The sequence below is a fragment of the Pinus tabuliformis genome, chromosome 7 (genome assembly GCF_031772625.1).
Source record: "Pinus tabuliformis cultivar Carrire ecotype Pingquan chromosome 7, CPIR1, whole genome shotgun sequence".
Classification (NCBI taxonomy): Eukaryota; Viridiplantae; Streptophyta; class Pinopsida; order Pinales; family Pinaceae; genus Pinus; species Pinus tabuliformis.
The window spans coordinates 867,296,624-867,306,241 of NC_142293.1; the positions used below are offsets into that span (position 1 = coordinate 867,296,624).

General features: G+C 36.1%; 1 long non-coding RNA gene across 1 annotated transcript; it reads right to left on the minus strand.

The window, feature by feature from the left end:
• Positions 1-7,803: 7,803 nt before the first annotated feature.
• LOC149250382 (uncharacterized) lies at positions 7,804-8,742 on the minus strand. Its single transcript, XR_016265944.1, has 3 exons — positions 8,619-8,742; positions 8,364-8,512; positions 7,804-8,145 (listed from the first exon to the last, which is right to left on the minus strand). It is a non-coding gene; the product is annotated as an uncharacterized LOC149250382 (long non-coding RNA).
• Positions 8,743-9,618: the final 876 nt, after the last annotated feature.

Genomic DNA, 9,618 nt, shown 5'->3' on the forward strand with positions numbered 1-9,618 from the left:
ACGATAAACCACATATTAAGCATACAAAGATTTATATTATGGAACTGTAGTGGAATGATTAGAGATAATCATAATTTAACATAAAAGTCTGATATCGAGTATCCGTGAGACAAATACAAGATTTCAAGTGGCCAACCCAACCCTAGGGATCAAACCTTAACCGCAAAAAATTCACAAACATGAAACATAGAACTGTTGAAAACGACATGATCACAAAATAAATATATAAGACATTAATTTAAAACTATGTATCCATAGAACTCCACAGAAAAACCCTTACCGACCGTTCAAAGTTTGATGACATCGTGTTTATGACAGGTTCTTCAATTACCCATTAAATCTTTAGTAATACAAATGCAGTCATAGCTTTCTAGCCAGCGTTAAACCCACAAATCCTAATGCATTAAAATGGCAAAGTCCCTCAAGTAATGAGTATTTTCACCTGAAAAAACAATCACCAGGATCAACCTAAAAGAGTACCAACATGAAAATCGAATGCAATGATTGTGGTAAGAGAGGGGTTTCATTCTGAATCCTCCTTGAACATAAATATTCATACAACAACCTGAAAGTACCTGCGAACCAGAGACGCAATGGATTAAACATGGAAGTCAAAGCGGAAGGAAGAAATTAGCAGTAAAGTCCTCAGCAGAGAATAAATTCCTGAGAGAGGTTGTCGAGCAATCGAATGAAAGGTATACCTCATAGAGCACAACATTCTCATTAGGGTTTCGTCACACAAAATAAAACCTCGAGAGATCATCCATAACATCTTAAGAAGTTACCTCTAGTCACAGAGTGAACCAACGTGTCCTTCCGGTGTAGAGATTCCAGCCATCAACGATTCGATCTCCTACATGGGACTAGGAGAATGAATCATATTTGTGTATAAAATGAAGAAGGTTTAAAGAAAATCTATCAGACGAGACTGGCTGTCCAGGTCAATTCTACCATACCTGTGAAGCCTATAGAAGTGATCCTGGACGGAGGTGGTGCCATACAACCATCCATGTCACTCATTATTGTAGAGCTGAACCTCAATATCATTGCATAACCCAAATGACTAACATTTCCGCGAAGTGCATTAATCCACAGGGTAATCCTTAAGTCACTCAGACCGTGGATCTTCTCTGATCCAACGATGAGGATGGGACCAACTGTCGGGGTCGAGACTATTCCATCTAGTCTCATCAGCATTAAAATGAGTATTGTTGTGTTAATGTACAGACCTTGGTTTCCCTTTGCTTTAATAGTGAGGTGTTTTCAGATGCATGCCATCTAGGTAGATTTTAATGCGTAGGGGTGATTTCTCATTAACACCTACCCGCCAGCTAACCCCAAAGTACCACGCTAATGTGAACAGTGTAATGTTAATAAGAATTTTTGTTATTTTTATATATATTTATAGTTTCTTTTTTTATATTAGTTTCTTACAAATGGTATCAGAGCAACAGGTTTATACACTAAGTCTTCTCGGATCAATATAAACATAACATATATGAACAAGAAAAATATAGAATATGTTTGTATATAAATCTATAACACATGACCGAGTAAGTGTGAATGTGCATAGAGACATAGATCTACACCTTATAGGTAGAAATATAGAGGAGTTCTGAAACATTAAACAAGCCGAAAGCAACGTATGTAGGGACTAACCCACACATATGGATACAGTTGGTAGAGGAGTCTCGCTAAGCCAATGCTGCTCAATTACAAACAGTTCAATAATTACACATAGATGTGACCAATTTAAGGATGGACAATGAACGACTAAGTTGGGAACTAGAAAGAATACACAAAAGTCTATTCGACCGACAAAATCAACGAGGACCAGATCCCAGCGCAGAGGATAGCGAAGGGATTCCAACAACCCACCATGGTGAATATAACATAGAATCGGCTCACCATGGAGAAGATGAGAAAGGACATTCAGATAATGTTTGAGACCAATGTAAAACCAAGAAACCGAAAATGGAATTACAGGGTGAATTTAGAAAGATAAAACCATCACTCTTTGAAGGAGAATCTAAAGAAGCAGTTGAAGCCTGGTTAATTGAAATGAGCAAGTATTTCCAAATTTACGACTACATCGAGAAATGTAAACCTCGGCTGGAAGTTTATCAACTAAGGGGTAAGGCCACCCTTTGGTGGGAGCAAATCAAAACTCTGTGAAAATTTGATGAGGAATAGGTTACATGGTAGAAATTTTAGAAGCATTTCAAAGATAAGTATCTAATGGAGCGGTACTATGATGAAAAGTCAAAGGAATTCCATGAACTAAGGTTGGGTACCAAGGAAAATTTTAAGTATGGAAAAATTTCTTGAAGTTTAAAAACATTGGAAAATCTCACTAATCCCTAATATGAAAAATATAAAATGTTTATTGATATATTTGTAAAATTATTCAAATTTATAATGATTGTATATATAGTCTCTATATTATGTTGGCGATTTTTAAGGTAAAATAATTTTATATTGTAAAATTTGGGCGAATCGTCCCTATAAAAATTAGAAATTCGTGAATCTTTTTTTGTGGAAAAAGCATGGAAAATTAGCCCACTAGGCGAACATTAGCCCCTAAAATTTTCCATGTTGGACACCTCGACCATGGATGAGTACATGAAGTGATTTACTTCCTTATAGCGATACGTTTCGTATATGTAAGAAGAAAAAGCCATAATTCAACAATTTATTAGCAATTTGCCTAATTTTATGAAGGAAAAAATAGAATTTGACTATATGAGGAAAATGGATGATGCAGTGTGAAAAGCCCACATTTGTTACTAGCAAATGAGATAGAAGAATGAAGGGTCCAAAGCAGTATTAAGAAGAACAGGAAGGAATTTACCCTTAAGCAAACCAATAAAGAACACTAATGGCAAGAATATTCAACAAAGGACATTCAGCAAATTCCCACGGAACTAGCCAAAAGTCCGAGCATACACTGAGAACAAACAACCAGAGGGAGTGACTAAACCTGTAAATGACCAACAACCAAAAAAACCCTTGCAATGTTGGGGATGTGGAGAATGCCATTATTATAAAAATTTCCCACACAGGGCTAGAACATAACAACTTTCAAATATGCAAGAGGCCTCCATAGTTGGAGATGTAGCAAGAAGCATGCCTAGAATTAACACTACTCTCGATGATCATCAAGCAAAATACTAGCCTACCATGATTGAATGTGATGGTACGATTGTTGATCAACCTGTTTCTGTTTTGATTGATCCGGGTGCTACCTTAAGCTATGTAAGTCCTAAAGTGGTAGAGAAATGCCAGTCGCAGAGCAGAAAATTTAAGAAACCTTGGTTAGTCCAACTAGTCACGGGAATGAAAAGGAGAGTATATATGAAAACAAAACACTGTCCTATAATAGTTTCAGGATAGTCAATCCATGTGGACCTTGATGTACTCCCTTTAGGCTCCTATGATGTACTAATAGGGATGGATTGGATGGAAGGGTGTTGGTCGCTAGTTTACTATAAAGGAAATATGTAAGTTATCTCATGGAATCAAGAAAGAGAAGAGAAAAATAAGGGATCATGAAAAATATTAAGTTATTCCATATTTCCGCCAATCAGTTGGGACGATGTATTAGGAAGGGTTGTGAGGCGTATGCCATTCAAGTAGGATATACCAATTCAAAGAGCAATATGACCTCACTAGAAGATATTCTTGTCATCCAGGACTTCAGGAATCTATTTCCTAAGTCCACTCTGGGCTTGCCACCCAACCGTGACATTGATTTCACCATTGAATTGATACTGGGAACAACTCCTGTTTGAAGAGCTCCTTACTATATGAGTGTTCCTAAACTAACAGAACTCAAAATGCAGCTTCAGGAACTTCTGGATAAAGGATACATACACCCCAGTGTGTCCCCTTGGGGAGCCTCTATGCTGTTTGTGCGAAAGAAGGACGGAACCTTGAGGTTATGCATTGATTATCGTGAGTTAAATAAAATTACTGTCAGAAATAAATATCCCTTACCATGCATTGACGATATTTTTGAGCAAGTGCAGGGAGCAAGTGTATTCTCAAAAATTGACCGAAGGTTAGGCTACCACCAGATAAGGATAAAGGAGGAAGACATTTGCAAAACTGCATTTGACACTCCTTACAGCCATAAATAATGCTCTAGCAACTGTTATGAGTCTGATACATAGTATTTTTCAGCCATATTTAGATAAATTTGTGCTAATTTTCATTGATGATATACTGATTTATTCTAAGAACCAGGAGGAGCATGAAAAACAATTGAGAATAGTATTGCAGATTTTGAGGGATAAGCAGCTATACACTAAGTTTAGCAAGTAAGACTTTTTCAAAAGTCAGATATAGTACCTAGGTCATGTGATTTCAGCCAAGGGAATAGTGGTGGATTCAGAAAAGATCAAGCCTATTATGGAATGGACCACCCCAACGAGTGTTGCTAACATTAGATCCTTTTTGGGCTTAACTGGATACTACCATTGATTCATTAAATGTTTTTCAAAAATAACATTTCCTGTGACCTCTTTACAGAGAAAGGAGTGTACCTTTCGGTGGATAGTGAAATGCCAACAAAGTTTTGAGCAGTTAAAACAGTTACTTACTACTGCCCCTATCCTAAAAGTAGCACATCTAGAAAAGTACTTTGTGTTGTGCACAGATGTAAGGAAGGAGGGTGTCGGCAGGGTAATAACTTAGGAAGGGAAAGTTACATTCTATGAATCTCACAAATTAAAAGAATATGAGCATCAATATTCTACTTATGATCTTGAATTGACAGTAGTAGTGCATGCCCTCAAAATGTGGCGAGACTACATCCCAGGGAAGAAATTTTTGTTGTTAACCGATCATAGTCACCTTACTAATTTCTTTAACGAGTCTAGTTTGAATGCTAGACAAGCCAGATCGACCGCGTTCTTTAGCGAATTCAACTTTGATATGAAGCACCTTAAAGGGAAAGAAAACCAAGTGGCTGATGTCTAAGAAGAAAATTGTATTGCATTTATAAAGTGCAATACAGTCAAGTATGATCTAATCTATGGGATGTCATCAGAGAACCATCTCTCAAAGACCTCGAATATGGCTTTCTTTGGCAGCAACCCTCAGAAGCTTAGGATAAAGGGGGATAGTCGTATTATGGTATTAATCTTGACAAAATGATAAAATTTTGTAACATAATATATATTCCTAATAAGAATTCTATCAAGCAATTATTATTGGATGAGTTCCATTGGAAACCTTACGTCGTTCATCCAAAACACCAGGAAATATTTTATGCCATCAAAAAGAGTTAGTTTTGGTCAGTTTTAAGGAAGGATGTGGCCGAGTATCTATCCAAATGCTTAGAATTCTAGTTGTTGAAGGTAGAACATCAACATCCCACTGGTCTGTTGCAACCACTACCCATTCTTGAGTGGAAATGAGAGACAATAACCGTAAAATTTATCACCGGGTTACCTCATACTAAGAAGCAGCATGACTTAATCATGGTAGTGGTGGATAAGTTGAGTAAAACCACTCATTTCATACCCGTGAAGTCCACCTAAAAGATGGTGGAGAACAGAGACATATTCATAAGGGAGATCTTTCGACTGCACGAGATACCCCGAGTAGTAATGCCTAACAGGGATGTAAAATTCACATCCACATTCTGGAAAACCCTCTTCTCCGAATTGGGTACCCAAATTCATTTTAGCACAACTTACCACCCACAGATGAATGGCCAAACTGAGAACGCAAATCAGGTTTCGGAGGACATGTTAAGAATGTTTGTTATGCAAAAACCGCAGAAGTGGGAGGACTACCTCCACCTGGTGGAGTTTGTCTACAACAACGGTTACCATGACTCCTTGGTCATCAGCCCTTTTGAAGTGTTATATGGGAGAAAGTGCAGAGTACCCACACGTTGGAAAAGCCCCAATAATAGATTAACACTGGGTCTTGATATGTTAGCTGAAATGGAGGACATAATTAAAAAGGTCTGTAAGAATTTAAAAGCCACCCAGAATAGAGAAAAAATTTATGCAGATAAGAAGAGATCGCATAAGGAATTTTAGTTGGGGGATCATGTATATCTAAAAGTAAAACCCCGGAAAAGTACCTTAGAGTGGAAAGGTTGTGCTAAATTGGCACCCCGATATTGTGGACCATTTCAAATCCTAGAACAGATTGGATCTGTAGCATACAAGCTAACACTCCCAGGCCATATTCGAGTCCACAACATTTTTCATGTTGCTTTGTTAAAAAAATATGTGTGCGAGCCTTGACATATTATTAATTGAGAGAATATACCGGTAATAAGAGAATAGAATCAGTAACTTATAAATTACTGTTTTGAAAATTTCTAACTGTAGGTTATATTTGTGTAGGTTGAACCTAAGGGAGAATTTCTGGCAGAGCCTCTTCGATTAGGGAAACCATCTGGTGGAAATGAGCTACCCCCCAAGTTAAAGTGCAGTGGAAGAACTTCATCCTTGATGAGGCTATTTGCGAAGAGAAGGAAGCTATGCAGAAAGCCTATCTGACACTGTTGTTGTGAAAGAACCACTAAGGATAGTGTTCCTCAAGGGGAGGGAGTTGTAACACCCAATGATATATCGATATTTACTTATTACCAAGTATTACTAATTACCTTCAAGTTTTCTATTTATTATGTTGTAACCTGGATTGTTAAAGAATTAGGTTGAAAATCCATAACTTATTTTGTTAATTATTAATCAAAAGAAATTGACCAATTTGTAAAAGAATTGAAGAATGAGTTAAATAACTCCTAAAATAGTTACAAGAAGTTGCCCATCTTTTCCTTCAAAAAGGAAAATGACAAAACCCTCGGGGGCTGGAAAAAGGGAAGAAGGGGTTTGTTGTGGATAAACTTCCTTGAGCTGGATGAATTAACCAGTGGGAAGAGGTTGTGGAAAACAGTCGAAGGGTATAAGACTTGAGGCTGGACACAGTCCTTGTACCAGATTCCCTTCATCCACTAAGAGGAGTTGAAAGAGCTCGGATGGGGATTTTGGAAGTAATGGCCAGATCCATGGTTGGGTGGCGAGATATTTCAGACGAAGGAAATAATTGCATGTTTATATTTACAATAGGAAAAACAGATAAGTAATCCCTAGTGAGAAAAGATTAATTGTTTTTGTATCATGTAGTTAAATAGTTAGCATGCAATTTAATTACTAGAAGACTTTCATTGAAAGTTAATAAGTATATGCTACTTCTTGCTATATTCCTAGCATATCCAAATTATTGCAGACATCGATGCATAATAGAAGTAATGACATTAGGGAATATTTAGCCACTAGAGTAATGACATTAGGGAATCTTTAGCCACTACAGAATAACAGAAAAATGCACCAGCAATCTAAAGCAATAATATAAGAATGAATTACAATAGAAAGAGTAATGTTCCTTTTTACTTCTGAATACAAATTGTCTTACTAAACTTAAGATCTCATTGAATAATGAAACCATAGTAGGCTTTCTGTCAATTCATAGAAATTCCTAAGAATTTCTCTATTCTAATAGTATTAGGAAAACACAAAAACAAGTGGCAGAAAAATTGAAATTTCATTCAAACTGCAAGAGAAATGAAAAAATAAATAACCTGTGAAGGTGGTATGGCTCTCGGATGGGTTTTGGGAGAACCTCTGCAAGCCTATTACCACGATAAACCACATATCAAGCATACAAAGATTGCTACTCTGGAACTGTAGCGGAATGATCCGAGATAAACTTAATTTAACATAAAAGTTAGATATCGAGTATTCGTGAGACAAATACAGGATTTTAAGCGGCCAACCCAACCCTAGGGATCAAACCCTAACTGCAAAACTTCATAAACATGAAACAAAGAACTCTTGAAAACGACATGACGACAAAATAAATATATAAGTCATTAATTTAAAACTATCTATTCGTAGAACTCCACAAAAACACCCTTATCGACTGTTAAAAGTTTGATAACATCGTGTTTATGATAGGTTCTTCAATTACTCATTAAATCTTCAGTAATACAAGTGCATCCATAGCTTTCTAATCAGCATTAAACCCAAATATCCTAATGCATTAAAATGGAATAGCTCCTCAAGTAATGAGGCCTGTCGCCTGAAAACACAATCGCCAAGATCAACTTGAAAGACTACCGACCTGAAAATTGAACGCAATGACTGTTGTAAGAGAGGAGTTTCATTCTAAATCCTTCTTGAACATAAATATTTATACCACAACATGAAAGTACCTGCAAACGAGAGATACAGTGGATTAAACACAAAAGTCAAATCGGAAGGAAGAAATTAGTAGCTAAGTCCTGAGTAGAGAATAAATTACTTGAGAGAGGTTAACAAGCAATGGAATGAGAAGTATACCTGAAAGAGCACAACGTTGTCATCAGGGTTTCTTCAGAAAAAATAAAACCACGAGAGATCATCCTTAACATCTTAATAAGTTACCTCTGGTTCTAGAGTGAACCAACGCGTGCTTCCAGTGTAGAAATTCCAGCCATTAGCGATTCGACCTGCTACATCGGATGAGGAGAATGAATCAAATTCGTGTATCAAATGAAGAAGGTTTAAAGAAAATCTATCAGATGACACTGGGTGTCCAGGTCAGTTCCGCCATACCTATGAAGCCTGTAGAAGTGGTGCTGGCAGGAGATGATGACATACAGCCATCCGGGTTGCTCTTTGTCACAGAGCGAAACCACAATATCATCGCGTAACCCAAATTACCCTAACCTTGCCACGAAGTGCATTAATCCGTAGTGTAATCCTCACGTCATCGAGACCGTGGATCTTCTCCAATCCAACGGTGAGGATGGGACCAGTTGATGAGGTCGAGACTATTCCATCCAGTCTCATCAGCATTAAAATGAATATTGTTGTGTCATTGTACACACCTCGGGTTCCCTCCACTTTAATGGTGATGTTTTTTCAGATGTATGCAAGTCAGGTAGATTTTAATGTGTACGGGTGACTGCTCATTAACACCTACCCGCCAGCTAACCCTAGAGTACCACCCTAATGTGAATAGTGTAATGTTAATAAGAGATTTTTTTATCTGTATATATATTTATAGTTTCGTTTTGTATGTTAGTTTGTTACATCTAATTGGTTATTAATATTATAGGAAATTGGATAATGTATATGTGTTTAGCTGGAATGTATTAATTTGAATAGTTAAATGTATTTAATATGTTATTGAGAATTGTTTAAACATTTTTTTAAACATTTTTGAAAGAAATAGAATTATATAATTGTATAAGAGAATATTGAAAAAAATGTTCTCATTATATTACATACATATTATAATATGTTAGAAAAATAAGATATGGATTTTATAAAATTATATTATAAAAAGTTATATTAAATCTCTTAGTGTAATCTTTTTTTAATTGTCGCATAAATTATAATTACAAAAAAACCATTCTATAATAAAAATATGTATGAGAATGGATTAATTAAATAAAAAAATCATTTCAATTTTTTTAAATAAATTTTAAATACCTTACTTAATATATGTTTAAATTCATGTGTTCTTAGATTTTCTATTGTTTATAATTTGGAAAAGATTGTTTGGAACTACAAGTAAATTTGAGTTGTAAAATGTTCACAATTAGAGTGT